This window comes from Hevea brasiliensis, chromosome 17 (assembly GCF_030052815.1).
Source record: "Hevea brasiliensis isolate MT/VB/25A 57/8 chromosome 17, ASM3005281v1, whole genome shotgun sequence".
Taxonomy (NCBI): domain Eukaryota; kingdom Viridiplantae; phylum Streptophyta; class Magnoliopsida; order Malpighiales; family Euphorbiaceae; genus Hevea; species Hevea brasiliensis.
This window is the reverse complement of record NC_079509.1, coordinates 21,263,863-21,281,059: the sequence shown is the minus strand read 5'-3', so window position 1 is coordinate 21,281,059 and position 17,197 is coordinate 21,263,863. Positions and strand designations below refer to the sequence as shown.

The window sequence follows — 17,197 nt, the reverse complement described above, 5'->3', positions numbered from 1 at the left end:
ATATAGCCGACCCTAAATTTTTGGGATAAAGGCTTAGTTGAGTTGAGTTGAGTTGAGTTTAATCATAAACAGGATTAAAAATTTTAAATAAAATTTTAAAATTAATTTAAATAGTAAAAAATAAATAATATAAAAAATTAAAGTTACTTTTATCCATTCACAAGTTTGCTCTTCATTCGTATTTTTATATATATAATTATATATATATATATATATATATATATATATATATATATATATATATATATATATATATATATATATATATATATATATATATTATAGATAGATTATAGAGATAGATAGATTATCGAGATAGATAGATGTAGATGAATGGATAAAAGAAGAGAATATAGAATATGTTAATAAAATTTTTGTTATTATTTTTAAATTATATATTTATTTTTATTTTTAAAATTCAATAAAAAGATAGTATAATCAATAAAAAAAACTCTAATTGAGAACAAATTTGATAGATCCTTATCCATTAATAGAAATTAAAATTTTATTATTATATTCTATTCACATTGACTTTAATTTATGATTCTTTGTAATCTATCAACTATGATAAAAATGAAAAAAATTTGTATCCCAATTAATGAAAATGAGAGCTCTCTTTTCTTATTAATTAAGACTCGATTTTGTAAAGAGCACTCCAAAACTTTTCATCTTAAATACACTATACTTATGTGAGGGAGTGTATTTTTAAAATTCAGATAAAGAATATAGTCTCAAGTGTGAAAGTTCGCTAAAATATATTCTGCTGTAAGTAAAAATAATAATAATAATAATAATTTGAGCATGATTAATTAATTTTTTTTTATAATATCATCATTATCATGATGAATATAAAAAATGATTACGCTTGTTATTATTTTTTTTTTTAAATTGACACTTTGTTATGTTTTTATACTTTATTATGAGGTAAATTATATTAATCATCCCTTAACTTATATAATTATTTCACTTCAATCATTTAACTTTAATTTATTAAAATAAAATCTCTTAACATTATTTTTTAAAAAAGTCATCATAATCTGCAATAATAAATTTTCAGATTAAAATAATAAAATTACTTTTTTATCATTTTTTCTTTTTTATTTTTATCTTTATGATTAAATTAATTAATAATTATTAAAAATTATTTTATTTTAACTAAATTTATTAATAAAATTATTAATTATATATATCTTATTTATTATTAATTAAATTTTAATTTAATCATAAATTTGAAATTTTAAAATAATATTTTTATTAATATGTGATATTTTATTAATATTTTGGTTTTTATATAAAAAAGCAAAAAAATTATATAATAATTTATTGATTTATTTTAATTAAATATTATTTTATTATTAGTTAAAAAAATGAATTTTGCAAGTTCAAAAAACTTTTTTTAAATAAAATTAAAATTAAACGATTGTCAAAGTTGAGGATAATAGGTACAATTTACCATAAGGGTTAATGGTCTCATTTTCAATTATTATTAAAAAAAAAATAATAATGCTGAAACATTATTATAGTAAATAAGAATACGTCAAAGATAACAAAGTCGACCGCATAGCGCAGTGGATTAGCGCGTTTGACTTCGGATCAAAAGGTCGTGGGTTCGACTCCCACTGTGGTCGCACTCTACTCCCATTTTATTTTTATCCTTTCTGCACTTTTATCATATAATATAAAATTCTCTCCATTTATTTTTGTTCTCTTATAAAAGCATTAAAAAAAGAAAACCACACATATATTCTCTTTCAAAGACAAGTACTAATTTTCACCATCATAATTTTTGTGAAAAATTTATTCTAGGGTAGCTATTTTCCCAAGTTATCATTCACCATCACCATGAGTGATGTGATGATGCCTCTTTTGACTATCTAATAATAATTAATAAACCCATTTCTAGTTGCAATAAAAAAAATAAAAACAAATAAGTTATCATTAGCCATTATGATAAAATTTTCAAAAGAATTACAAAATATTTCCTAATATTTGCTTCAATAAGAACTTATTGGTTATTTTTTTTATGATATTAACATAAATTTAATTTTTAATTTTTATAAGGAGTTACATATGATGAGTGTAATAACATATGATTTTTTTTTTTTTTTTTGAAAAACCAAGGAGCTCAACTCATATTATTAAGATCAAAAGATAATGAATCATACAAAAAAGAAGGGGGGGCATACCCCCCATTCACAACCAGGCATAGAATTAGCCTCTCTAGCAATTGAATGGGCAACTTGATTTGCTGGTTTCCTAACAAAAGCTTATGAGAATCAAGCTACATCCACACCAAAGGAATTCATCCAAGGTCCAATTACTAAAGCTAGAGCTAAATCACTTCAGAATTTAATTTGTGAAATCTTAAGGAGCATGAAGAAAATTATAAGCTGGAATGGCATGAAGAAAATTATAAAGGATTAAATTTAGTGAAAATTAAGCTTGGAAGTGACCAGGTGTCATGTGCAGCATTAGGTTACATGGAATAACCTGTGGACATGCATGCACCAGATCCAACCCATGTACATGCATCTGCTGGCACCTTTTTAAAAGAATATTCCTTGCTGTTATAACCACCTCTCTTTTGGACTTAAATGCCCTTATTTGCTGCTGTATTAAATTTACTTTTTGTTAGGAGTTTTTAGTCTTTTGATAGATTAATTTTTGTTTGGACTTAAAGCTCCTTGCAGCTGTTATTAAAGTAAGGATATTTTTGTCTTTAGCTTTGGAGCCAAGAGACTATAAATACAAGTGTAATGAGAGAGTGGAGGACACACTTTGAATATTAATGAAAGATTGTTTCTGTTCCTTTAGTGAGTAAATTGGCTGTTGTCTTTGTTCTTGTGAAGCTCATTAACTTGCTGAGATTTCTATCTTGCAAGGTTTAATGTGCATAATATTCTTGGTTTATTCATTCTCCATATGAATCAGGTCAAGAATCCCATTTCTGATATTTTCTTTGAATTACACAACAATCTGATTGTGCTGGTTCAAATAATCAAATTCATACATCTTGATTTGGTGCTTTTCATATTGTTCCTTTAATTCTTGAATGTGAGTTTTCAAGTTACCAATTACTTGAAGGTTCACATCAGTTTTGGTATCAGAGCAAAGGGACGTCCAAACAAGGTAGATTCTCTATTTCCTTCTTATTCTTTATGCCTACTTTGTGTTTGTTACCTTTTTCATATTTGCTGTTTGGCTCTAGTTGTAACACCCCTATTTGCATAGCTTGGTATATTTCACTGTTCTGGTGACCGGTGTCGGTCCGGACAATTAAGGGGATTAGAATCACACTTAAGACAACTAGATAAGCCATAAACACAAATAATTAGTAATTGTCAATTAGTTAAGTATAAATAAGAAAAACAGAACATAAGAAGTTAAACGAGCCGAGAGTCACAGCGATGGGTGACCTTCTCGGGAATAACTGCGAAGTCGATCAAATTTTGAACCGTAAAATGTGACGTTGCGGTCCTTAGGACTATTACGAACACAGTGGAAAAGAGAAAATCACAAAAAAGAACTGTTAAGCCAGTCAAATAATTAGGTCAGGGAGCCGGAAGAAAAATTGAATTATTTGCAAACCGGGTTGAACCGGCGAGGGGCAATTTGGTCAATTGACCCCGAGAGCTGACTCCTGACCTGACTGTCAAATAAAATTGGAGAAAAGAAAATTTCGGAGTCGGGAATTAAATTAAAGAACTAATAGAAAAATAAAAAAAAAGAAGAAGAAAAAGAAAAGTTAAAAAGGTAATGACATCATGTGGTGACATATGCATGATGCAATAATTACTATAATTAAAAAAATTTATTTAATTGGATTTATGCTCTTCCATAAGACATAAAATACTTAAAAAAAAGAAAGAAAATCATTTTCCTTCTTCTTCTTCAACTTTGCCGCCCCACCTCTCCCTTAACATCACCATTACCACACCTCCATGAAAGCTTGCTCCAAGCTTTAAATCCCCCATTAAACCCTAATTTCTTCCCCAATCACTTCATAAAACCTTATTTTCTTCCTTTGAGAGAGAGATTTAGCAAGAAAGAAAGAAGGAAAGAGGGGTGGAATTGAAGATTGAAATTCAAAGTTTAAGGTTAGTGAATTTAAATTGAAAATTTATGTTCAATATTTGTGTTCTTGGTGTAGGTAACTTAGATCTTAACTTAAAATGAAATAAAAACATTTGTGAAGGACCAAACTGAAAATTTGGCCAACTAGGGTTACTATGCATATGCTTGTGTTTTGATTGAATTTAATATGTTAGGCAAGCTTGTATGAATGTGGTAGTGAGATTGATATGCATTGAATTGGTTAAATGCAATTAATTGGTGAACTAGGGTTTGGACACCTAGGGTTTAGAGGCAAAAATTTGGAGAAATAGTGAAATGATGTATTTGATCTAGTTTGAAGTGAGAAATGGTCATTTGTGACCAAATGAAGTGTGTTGGAAGTGTTGGCGTTAAGGTTAAATTCGGATTCAATGTGGTCATGCTGCTGGCATCAGGACCAAGGTCCCTTTGAGGGACCAAAACTGAAAATTTACAAGTCCAATTGGTATGAGACCAATTGAGAATGAAAATAGACACCAAATGACACAATTTTCATTTAGGAATCATGCCCAAAAAGTGACCAAAACCTAGTAAACAAATTGACCAAAATACAGAAATTCTCAGTCTGCCCTGTACAAACTGACCAAATGAACAATGTTTGTTCATTTGGCCATAACTTGAGCTAGGCAGGTCTAAATGACCTGAACTTTTACTAGTGGACAGTTGAGATATAGACCTAAAACTTTCATGAAGAACACAAACCTAAATTATGCCATTAACCAAGTCATTTGGCCACCCCAAGTTGGTGACCTAAAACTGCCAGAACCAAAATTGCCCAGAAAATCTGGGTTGAGTTCAATCCGGCAGCCATGGTTCAAATGGCTATAACTTGAGCTACAAAACTCCAATTGGAGTGATTCAAAAAGGAGAATAAACTTAAGACAATAGGAAACATTTTCTATGAAGAAAGTTTTGTCAAATTCCAACAGTAAAATGATCAATGGAATAGTGCAACCTTAGACACTAAAACTGAAAATTTTCAAATTTGCCTAAAAGACTTAGAATTTGAATAAACAACCAAAACCAACAAATTTAGTGACCAAAATGTGGTATGTGGGTGAAGTTGGAGTTCCCATACCTATTAAGTCTTAGAAAGTCAACAAATTGACTTGAATAGTATCATAAATAGTAACCCCGAAATACAAAATTTAAAGAACGTCAAGTTTAGCACATTAGAGCTAGGTAAAAGTGAATTTAAATTTATTTTTGGATTTATGTTAAGTTATGGTACTGAAACACTATGAAACTGTGTGTTTCAGTTGAAAAGAATATCGGGAAAGAACCCGAGGAATCGAGTCAAGGCTAAGAGGCGACTCGCTTAAGGTTTGTACACAACTAACTCTTTTGTTATTTTTAAATTCCAAATTGATTTGAAATAAATATATTGTATGATTTATGATTTTTATTGTGTTGAGAATTTTAACTTATTGAATGAAATTGTATAATTTGAATATAAATTTTCTTATGCATTTAAGGATTTATTGTATTGTTTTGAGGATTGTAAATTTTAAGTTTGATGTGTTGCCAACCTTGAGCATGAATTTATGATGATTAAATATGTTGATGATTTGTAAACACTTTGTAAATAGAAATTGTTTTGAATATGATTTGAAACCACAGTTGACATGGCAAAATATGTTGTGAATTCTCATTAGCTTTTCTAGTGAGAAATCTCCTCCACTAGATGGGGCGAGTTCCTTCCTCTCTGGCTTGCCAGTTGGGAAGAGTTTGAATGAGTACTCATATATATTAGCTAGTCTTTGTTCCTCCCTTTTAGCCTCGGTTATTGGGAGAGTATGAAATGTCGTGGTGTACAACACGGCATCTATTTGAATTTTGGGTTATGGGTTCAACTGTGTGAATTGTTGGCAACGCCCTTTAAATTATGCATGGTTTGATAAATTGTGGTTGAAATAAATAATTTATCAGTGATTCAAAATATTTTTGTATTGTTTCGGGATTTAAAAGAAATGTAGATAAATAGTTACTATTTGATCAAAATGTTATTCAAATGAATAATTTGCATGAATGAAAATATTGATTTTTGAATGTTATAAATTTTGAAGAATTTAGAAATTTTAAATTTTTGTTTGTTATGAATTGTCAAGCATAATTTGTATTAAGTTTTAAATTATTAGTTTATGCACTACTGAGTTCACCACTCAGCGATAGCTTTGTATGCTGTCACAGGTGAAAGGAAATATAGAGCAGCTGAGCAGGATTACTGAGAAGACATAGTGAGACTACCTTCGGGTATATCATAGGTATACCCTTGTACATTAGATTTTGATGTAATTCTGTAATTATATGTATGTAATTTCATTTGAGCAATTGTATCAACTCTTTTGTAATATATTTTTGGACTATAATCAAATACAAATTATTGTAATATTATCTTGAGATTTTATGTACTTATAAAGTTTTACACTACTGACTTTTTAATACTCCCATGAATGTAAAAATTAATTATGTCACCATAATGAGCTGTTTCAATATTTGATTTAATTTAAACTGTGTATTGAGTTGCTTGTGTTGATTTGTGAAATGAGATTGAATAATGGAGTTGTGATTGAAAAATATATTGGGAGTGTCTTTATTTTCAGGTTTTGAAGAACTATTTTCTCAAAATACAGACGGCACTCTGCCGAAATTTTTATAAAAATTGCGGAGATTTTAAATATCTAAAAATTTGATTTATGTTGGACTTTAAATAAAGGTTTTTAATATCTGAAAAAAATTTACCCACCAATTTAAAAATGAACGAAAATTGTTTTAAAATTCCTTATAATATATTTAATGGGTTTCCGATAGACGAAGTACAGTAATTCATTAGGTGTACTACGGGAGCATGTTACATCTTACGAGGAGTAGGGTGTGACACTAGTTCCATATTTGCTTTTACTTCTTCATCTTGCACCTGGTTCTTTCTTGCTAAACCTTGTTTTGCTTCTTATTGTGTTTCTGTTATTCACATTTTTGTTCTTTGTATTTGACCGAAATTGTCTCTTGGGGTTTAGTATAATCTGTTTGTTTAAAAAATTTGTTTTGTTGAGTTTGTCTTAGGGTTTTGGGTTAATCAAGCCAAACCCATTATTCTAGCTATCTATTTTGCTTCCTTCATTTTGATATCAAGCATGAGAGCTTATTTGGGTCATTGAGTTCGGCTTACCTATTTAGCCTGAAACTGTTCCAGCATTATTTGGGTGTGTTTAAGACATTGGGTATAAATTTTGGGGGTTGTTTGATGTTGTTTGCCTGCTGAACCAAAATTTGCGGCAGACCCGATCAAATTATGTTCACAAAGCAAATAGACCCATAAATTCTTGAAAATTTACAGGGTGTTTATACCCCATTTCAGTAGTTCCCAAATTAAATTTCAGCTTAAAATTCAATCGTTTGTGTGGGGAACCAAAATTTTGCTGCAGAATCGATCAAATTAAGTTCACATAGCAAATATACCTAGAAATTTATGAAAATTTACCGGGTTTTTATACCCCATTTCAGTAGTACCCGAATTAAATTTCAGCTTAAAATTCTACCGTTTGTGTAGGGAACCAAAATTTTGTAACAGACCCGATCAAATTAAGTTCACATTACAAATCAGCCCAAAAATTCCTGAAAATTTACAGGTTATTTGTGCCACATTTGAGCTATTCTCAAATTAAATCTCAGCTCAAAATTTAATCGTTTGTATGGGGAACCAAAATTTTGCGGCAGACACGATTACATTTGATTTACATAGTAAACCTGTCAAGAAAAGCCTGAAATTCTAGCAGCAATTAGTCAGTATTGGGTTGCATTTGCCTACTCAATTTGAGATCAAAATACACTCGTTTACTTGGTGATCCTAAATTTATGCAATTCTTGATGTATTGTGTGAACTGCTGGTAATTGTGATAAGTTAGTGGCAAACTTGGATATTTAAGCTTGATATCACTTCTTTAGGTTGTCTCTTTTCCAGCTTACTACTCTTTTATTTTGGTGTCTTCTTTCTTGATTCCTTATTGCATTACATTTTCATGCTTGAGCTTTTCTTTTCTTGACTTCTTGAGTCACATTATTGTTTTCTTGATTACTCGTTTTGATCCGTCACGTTCAAGAATTTTATTGTGTGTTAAATTTTTGTGAGTACAGTCTTGGTTTGAGTTACTTGAGTTTGATAAGAACTTGTGGATAGAGCCAAGAGAGGTAAAAGGCACAGAGAGGTGAGTTCATAAGAGGGGAAAAGCCTTGTTGAGTTAAACACGAGTGGAGTGTCCCCTGTTGAGTGTAAACAGGTAAGGGATTGAGTGAGGTGTTTTCTTTACACTAACCATTTTCTTGCAGGTCTAAAAACATGTCTAGAAGGGGTGATGGTAATGAGGGGGAAGGTGAAAATCCATGCTACATGCAGGCTGTCAGACAACAATTTGAAAGAATGAATGTTGTGTGTAATGGAATCATAGATAGGTTGGAAAGATTGGAGCAAAGAGATAGGCAAAATGAGATAAGGCCAAATAGGAGGGATCTTGTACCTCCAGTAGTTGAATCTGATAAAGATGAGGTTGATAACTATGATTTTGAGATTGAAAGACCTAGGAGGGGTAGGTATGAGAGAAGAGCTGAAGATAGGAGGAATGGGGATAGGAGGATAAGAAGAGAGGAAAGAGAGAGGAATAGGGTAGATGACAATATCAAAAGTATTAAAATGAGCATCCCTTCTTTCCAAGGAAAAAATGATCCGGATGTGTATCTAGAATGGGAAAGGAAGGTAGAAGCTGTCTTTGATTGTCATCACTATTAAGAGGAGAAGAAAGTAAAGTTAGCAGCAGTAGAATTTACTGATTATGCTTTGGTTTGGTGGGATCAAGTGTTGATTAGTAGAAGGAGAAATTATGAGCAATCAATTGCAACCTAGGGTGAGACGAAAACTATAATGAGAAGGAGATTTGTTCCTAGTCATTACTATAGAGAGCTACATCAGAGGTTACAAAGATTGACTCAAGGTTCTAAAAGTATTGAAGATTATCATAAAGAAATGGAAATTGCTATGATTAGAGCAAATGTGGAGGAGGATAGAGAAGCCACCATGGCTAGATTCTTGAATGGGCTAAACAAGGAGATTGCTCATATTGTTGAGTTACATCACTATGTTGAGTTGGAGGATATGGTCCACATGGCTATGAAGGTAGAAAGGCAACTTAAAAGCAAGTCAAAATTTGGAGGAAATGCAGGTACTTCTTCATCTTGGAAGTCTAACTGGAAGAAGGAGGATAGGGAAAAGGCTATTAGCAACTATAAGAAAAATGAGGAAAATGAGGAAAAGGAAAAGAAGGTGGAAAAAAAATTTGTAGAAAGTAAAGGAAAGGAGGTTGTAATTATTACCCGAAATAGAGATGTGAAGTGTTTTAGGTGTTTGGGCAGTGGACACATAGCTTCTCAATGCCCTAACAAGAGAGTCATGGTTATGAGAGAAAATGGTGAGATAGAAACGGAGGAGGAAATTGTGAGTGATTCCACATCTTCAGGGGAGGAGGATGCAGAGGTAGAATATGCTGCTGAAGGAAGTGCTCTAGTGATTATGAGAGCATTAAATACTCAAGTAAAGGAGGATGTTGGTGATGAATTGCAAAGAGAAATAATTTTCCATACAAGGTGTCTTATCCAAGACAAAGCTTGTAGTGTCATCATTGATGGGGGAAGTTATGCCAATGTTGCTAGTACTATTTTGGTACAGAAATTAGGGTTCAGGACTTTGAAACACCCTAGGCCCTATAAATTGCAGCGATTGAATGAATGCAGTGAGGTGAAAGTAACAAAACAAGTGCTGATTTCCTTTGCAATAGGAAAGTATCAAGATGAGGTTATGTGTGACGTGGTTCCAATGCAAGCTGGCCATTTATTACTTAGCCGACCATGGCAATTTGATAGAAAGGTGATCAATGATGGGTATAAAAATAGGTATTCTTTTGAAATGAATGGAAGGAAAATCATTTTGGCACCTATGACACCAAAACAGATTTATGAAGACCAAACAAGGCTTAAGCAAGCAATGGGTGAGGTAAAATCAAGAGTGGCCGAAAAGAGAGCAGAGAAAAAAAGGAGTGAAAAGAAATTGACTGAAAATATTGTGAGTGAGCAAGACAAGGGTGGTTGTGAGGAAAGAAAAGAGAGTAAAGAAAACATTCCAAGAGTGCTTGAAAAAGGTGAATCTTCGGCGCAAAAGGAGAGCTGTGCGGAAAGAGGGGAGAGAAAATTAAGCTTGTATGCTAAAGGAAAAGATGTGAGGAATGCCTTGTTTGCTAACAAGCAAATGTTATTAATTGTGTTTAAGGACTCTTGTTTATCCACATCTGACCTTGACCCCAATTTGCCTAATGTTGTTGTCTCCCTTTTGCAGGAATATGAGGATGTACTACCTGAGGAGATGCCTGCTGGACTACCACCTATTTGAGGGATTGAGCGTCAGATTGATTTTGTACCTGGAGCAGTTATTCCCAACTGTCCAGCCTATAGAACTAACCCTGAAGAAACCAAAGAATTACAAAGGCAAGTTGAGGAATTGCTAGCTAAGGGTTATGTGAAAAAAAGTATGAGCCCTTGTGCTGTACCCGTCCTTTTGGTACCAAAGAAAGATGGCACATGGCGCATGTGTGTGGATTGCAGGGCGGTTAACAAAATCACTGTAAAGTATCACCACCCTATACCTAGATTGGATGATATGTTGGATGAACTTTGTGGTGCTTGTGTGTTTACCAAAATTGACTTGAAAAGCGGATATCATCAAATTCGCATGAAAGTAGGTGATGAATGGAAGACTGCATTTAAAACAAAGTATGGACTATATAAGTGGTTAGTGATGCCTTTTGGGCTAACTAATGCTCCTAGCACTTTTATGAGATTGATGAATCATATGTTGCGTGCTTTTATTGGAAAATTTGTTGTTGTTTATTTTGATGATATATTGGTTTACAGTAGAGGCATGAATGAACACATGCATCATTTAAGAGCTGTATTCGATGTGTTAAGAAAGGAAAAATTATATGCTAACTTGAAGAAATGTTCATTTTGCATGGAAAAGGTTGTCTTTTTAGGATTTGTCATTAGTGCTAATGGTGTTGAAGTCGATGATGAAAAAATTAGAGCTATTAGAGACTGGCCCATTCAGTCCAGATCCAAGTATGTAGTTTCCATGGACTAGCTAGTTTCTATAGAAGATTTATTAAGAATTTCAGTACCATTGCAGCACCATTGAATGATCTTGTCAAAAAGAATGTTAATTTTGTTTGGGAACAGAAACAAGATGATGCTTTTCACAAAATTAAAGACATGTTATGTTCCACTCCTGTGTTGGCTTTACCTGATTTTTCTAAGACTTTTGAGATTGAGTGTGACGCATCAGGTATAGGTATTGGAGCCGTTTTAATACAGGATAAGAGACCAATAGCATACTTTAGTGAGAAGCTTAATGGAGCAGCTTTAAACTATTCTACATATGACAAGGAGTTGTATGCATTGGTACGTGCCTTGGAAACATGGCAACATTACCTTTGGCCAAAGCAATTTGTCATCCACACAGATCATGAGTCATTTAAGCATATCAAGGGGCAAAATAAATTGAGTAGGCGTCATGCAAAATGGGTTGAGTTCCTTGAGACCTTCCCATATGTGATTCAATACAAACATGGGAAAGAAAATGTGGTGGCTGATGCCTTATCTCGAAGGTATAACCTTCTTGCCCTTCTTGATGCAAAGTTATTGGGATTCGAATATGCGAAAGAATTATATGCTGAAGATGATAACTTTGCTAGAGTGTATGCAGCTTGTGAAAAGAATACTTTTGAGAAGTTTTATAGGCGTAATGGATATTTGTTTAGAGAAAATAGATTGTGTGTGCCTAAGAGTTCCATGCGTGAATTACTTGTGAATGAGTCTCATGCTGGTGGATTAATAGGTCATTTTGGTGTTGCCAAAACTTTAGATGTATTAAAGGAACATTTTTATTGGCCAAATATGAAAAGAGATATTGAAAGAGCATGTGTTAGGTGCGTTGTGTGTGCTAAGGCTAAATCTAGAGTTTTGCCACAAGGTTTGTATACACCTTTACCTACTCCTCGTGATCCTTGGGTTCATTTGTCTATAGATTTTGTGTTAGGATTACCTAGGTCTAAACAAGGCCATGATTCAATTTTTGTTGTTGTTGATAGGTTTTCAAAAATGGCACATTTTATTTCATGCCATAAAACTGATGATGCTACAAATGTTGCAAATTTATTCTTTAGAGATATTGTTAGGTTGCATGGCATACCTAAGAGTTTAGTTAGTGATAGGGATGTTAAATTCCTTAGTCACTTTTGGAAGGTTTTGTGGGGAAAATTGGGCACCAAGTTGTTATTTCCCACCACTTGTCACCCACAAACCGATGGTCAAACTGAAGTAGTAAATAGGACACTAACTACTCTTTTGCGTGCTGTGGTTAAGCAAAATTTGAAGTCATGGGAAGATTGCATTCCACTTGTTGAATTTGCATACAATAGAAATATGCATTCTTCTACTGGCTATTCTCCATTTGAAATTGTGTATGGTTTTAATCCTTCAACTCCTTTGGATCGTTTACCTTTGCCTGTGAACGAGCTTGCTAGTTTAGATGGAAAAAGAAAAGCAGAATTGGTGAAGAAAATCCATGAACAAGCCAAGCTTTAAATTGAAAAGAAAAATGAAAAATATGCTAGTCAAGCCAACAAAGGAAGGAAGAAAGTTACATTTTAACCTGGAGATTGGGTATGGGTTCACTTGCGCAAAGAAAGGTTTCCCTCTTGAAGGAAATCAAAATTACAATCAAGATGTGATGGACCTTTCCAAGTGCTGACCAAAATTAATGATAATGCCTACAAAATAAACCTGCCCGGTGAGTATAATGTCAGTGCCACCTTTAATGTTATTGATTTATCTCCTTGTGTTGATGCAGGAACAGATTCGAGGATGAATCCTTTTGAAGCGGAGGGGAATGATGAGAATCAAGCTACATCCACACCAAAGGAATTCATCCAAGGTCCAATTACTAGAGCTAGAGCTAAATCACTTCAGAATTTAATTTGTGAAATCTTAAGGAGCAAGGATAATAAGCTGGAATGGCATGAAGAAAATTATAAAGGATTAAATTTGGTGAAAATTAAGCTTGGAAGTGACCAGGTGTCATGTGGAGCATTAGGTTACATGGAATAACCTGTGGACATGCATGTACCAGATCCAACCCATGTACATGCATCTGCTGGCACCTTTTTAAAAGAATATTCCTTTACTGTTATAACCACCTCTCTTTTGGACTTAAATGCCCTTATTTGCTGCTGTATTAAATTTACTTCTTGTTAGGAGTTTTTAGTCTTTTGATAGATTAATTTTTATTTGGACTTAAAGCTCCTTGCAGCTGTTATTAAAGTAGGGATATTTTTGTCTTTAGCTTTGGAGCCAAGAGACTATAAATACAAATGTAATGAGAGAGTGAAGGACACACTTTGAATATTAATGAAAGATTGTTTCTGCTCCTTTAGTGAGTAAATTGGTTGTTGCCTTTGTTCTTGTGAAGCTCATTAACTTGCTGAGATTTCTATCTTGCAAGGTTTAATGTGCATAATATTCTTCGTTTATTCATTCTCCATATGAATTAGGTCAAGAATCTCATTTCTGATATTTTCTTTGAATTACACAACAATCTGATTGTGCTAGTTCAAAGAATCAAATTCATACATCTTGATTTGGTGCTTTCCATATTGTTCCTTTAATTCTTGAATGTGGGTTTTCAAGTTACCAATTACTTGAAGGTTCACATCAGTTTAATGATATGAACCTGTCTAACTCCACCTCAAAAACTAGCTCACAAGGGAAGGTTTGCAAACCCATATATATAACACCCAAGACCTCCCTGCAGAACCAATGTAGGACGCATCATTCCCGACCCCTTTAGACTGAACGTCCTCGTGAAGTAACCGGGGTCATGACTCGTTCACCCCGACCTTTCCCGAAGAACGTCAGGGAACCTTTGTACATGGCCCACCGACCCATACATAGTGAGGCTCTGATACCAAATGATATGAACCTGTCTAACTCCACCTCAAAAGCTAGCTTACAATGGGAGGTTTGCAAACCCATATATATAACACCCAAGACCTCCCTGCAGAACCGATGTGGGACGCATCAAAAGCATAAGAAATAAATTGGAGCTCTTGAAGAAGAGCCTTACAATCATTAATAATCATAGCAAAATAAGATGAGAATGCATATGAAGTATTCAAAACTTGGAACACTAGTTGGCTATATGTTTCCACACAACTGGTTGAAAACTTAAAGATTTCATGCAACTTAATGCCTCTCTAAAACAAAGCACTTCACCAATAAGAGGATCAGTTAAACCAGGCCTTGCAAGCAATCGACCTGCGCAACAATAACCGGTATAGTCCCTTATTATCATTTCTAAGCCATAAGAACCATCATTAAGCAAAGCCACATCAATATTACATTTGAATGCTCCTTGCTCCTGCGGCTTCCAACGAGTTTGCAACACAGAATCTGGACGCACATGAGCTGTATGGGACGAAATATTAACATAAGCTACACTCCATTAGCTATGAATAGAGCAAGCTCGACTTAGAATCGAGAAAGGTTATTGATACTTCTGATGCCAAACAACCTCATTCCTGTGACTCCATAAGCTCCACATGATCATAAAATCTTCTTCAATAGATGTTTCGCGATCAGAAGAAAAAAGATTATTAAACCAAACTTGTAAAGAATTCATCGGACTCCATCCCAAAGATGATAACAACCAACAAGTTTGGGCAAAAGAGTAGGTATAAATAATATGAAAAGCAGTCTCAGGTTGAGCTCCACAAACTAGGCATAATTCATCCACTTCAACATGTCTTCTCAACAAATTGACTTTGCAAGGCAAAACATCCCTTAAAATCCTCCAAACCAAAAATTTAACTTTTTCAGGGACCTGAATTTTCCACAGTCAATCCCATGAAACACCTGTGACACGAGCCTCCTCAAATCCCATATCCAAACTGACCCTATAACCTTCTTTAACCACATATTCACCTTTCTGATTTAAAAACCAAAACCAATCATCTCCATACACGGATAAAAGGTAATAGGATTTTTAGAATTAATCCCACATCACGTTGATTAAAGAGAGATCTTATCAAAGCCTCATTCCACTTACCACCATCAATCAAGTCAGCAACCACAGCCTGATCCAAACCATCAATGATCTCCGTTTGAATATGAGGCTCATTCGGATCCAATAACCATGGGTCATGCCAAATAGATATTGTAGAGCCATCTCAAACTCACTTTCTATAGCCATGAAGTAAAATTAGATGAGACGCACAGATTCTACACTACAAGTAACTTGGATTTGATCCAATACTAGCTAAAAAAAATCAAAAACTGGAAAATATTGTGCTTTCAGCACTTTTGCTGTCATGGAGTTTAGATATTTTAGAATGCGCTACCCCTAATAAAGCAAGATTAAACTATCTAAGGTCACGATAGCCTAGACCTCCATGACATTTAGGCATTGCCAACTTACTCCATCTCATCCATCGAAGACCACTATTCATAGAACCAAAATTGCACCAAAAGAACCCATTCATTAAGCACTCAATATCTTTACACAAATCAACAGGTAAAAGAAATAAGGACATCAAATAATTAGGTATTGCTTGCGCCATAGTTCGAAGCAAAACGTCCTTACCTGCCTTTGACAAACATTTAGCTTTCCAGCCTTGTAATCTCTTAGCAACCTTTTCTACCACATAGTTAAACGCTACTCTTTTATCTCTGCCTATAACTAAAGGCATTCCCAAATAATTACTATGGTTTTTGACCTCTTGCACACCCAACTGCTAGCAAATTAGATGTCAAGCCTCTACCTTAGTATTTAGAGTGAAAGATACAGTCGATTTGGAGAAATTAATAAGTTGACCAGAGGCCGCCTCATACAAATCCAAACATTTCTTTAAATAAGTTGTTTTAACAGCATTAGCTCGAATAAAAAATAAATAATCATCTGCGAAAAATAAATGAGAGACAGGAGTTCACCTCTAACAACTGTTGCTCCATGAATACGACCCTGTGCTTGATACTTTGATAAAATTTCAGATAGACCTTCAGCGCAGATAATGAACAAATACAGAGATAATGGATCTCCTTGTCTCAGACCACGGCTTGGAATAATTGGCCCATACTCCTCACTCCCTCAAGCAATATAATAAGAGACAGATGAAACAATCATCATTATTTTTGAAATCCAGGCTTCAACAAATCCCAGCTTTCTCATCATTAGCCTCAAATAGTCCCATTCAACACGATCATAGGCCTTGTTCATATCCATTTTAAGGGCCATAAAACCTTCACGCCCCTGAGTTTTTCGCTTGAGAGTATGGAACAACTCATACTCCACAATAATGTTATCTGTAACAAGGCTATTAGGAATAAAGGCACTTTGGGTATCAGATATTATATCTGGCAAAATTAACTTCAAACGATTCGCCATCACCTTACACACAATCCTGTCCACCACATTACTCAAAGAAATGGGACGCAAGTCAGTAACCTTCTCTAGAGTTGACTTCTTTGGAATCAAAATAATATTGGTTCTATTTAGCCCCGGTAATAAACCAGTACCATTAAGACAATCTAAGCATGCATTTGTGACATGAGAACCAACAACATCGCAATACATTTGGAAAAAACTAGGATTCAAACCGTCTGGTCCTGGGGACTTATCCGAGTGCATGGAAAATAAAGCTTTACGTACCTCACATGCTGTATATGGAGATAAAAGCATTTCATTGTGTTGATTGGTAACTCAGGTATCAACACAATCTACAATCTGCTCTGGATCCCCTTGGCAAGAAGTAAACAAGTGCATATAAAAATCCAAAACAGGATTAGGCAAACCTAAATCCCAAGTAACCCAAGCTCCATCTTCATTTTTTAGCCTTGCTATCGAATTCTTTCGATTCCTGTGAGATGCCATAGCATGAAAATATTTTGTATTTGAATCACCCTGAGCAAGCTAGTGTTGTTTAGATCGTTGTTT

General features: G+C 33.9%; 1 long non-coding RNA gene and 1 other non-coding gene across 2 annotated transcripts; both read left to right on the top strand.

The window, feature by feature from the left end:
- The first annotated feature begins 1,554 nt into the window (after window positions 1–1,554).
- TRNAR-UCG (transfer RNA arginine (anticodon UCG)) lies at window positions 1,555–1,628 on the top strand. The gene has a single exon. It is a non-coding gene; the product is annotated as a tRNA-Arg (tRNA).
- A 2,273-nt stretch (window positions 1,629–3,901) lies between these two features.
- On the top strand, window positions 3,902–6,469 carry LOC131175230 (uncharacterized). Its single transcript, XR_009145389.1, has 3 exons — window positions 3,902–4,097; window positions 5,373–5,436; window positions 6,304–6,469. It is a non-coding gene; the product is annotated as an uncharacterized LOC131175230 (long non-coding RNA).
- Window positions 6,470–17,197: the final 10,728 nt, after the last annotated feature.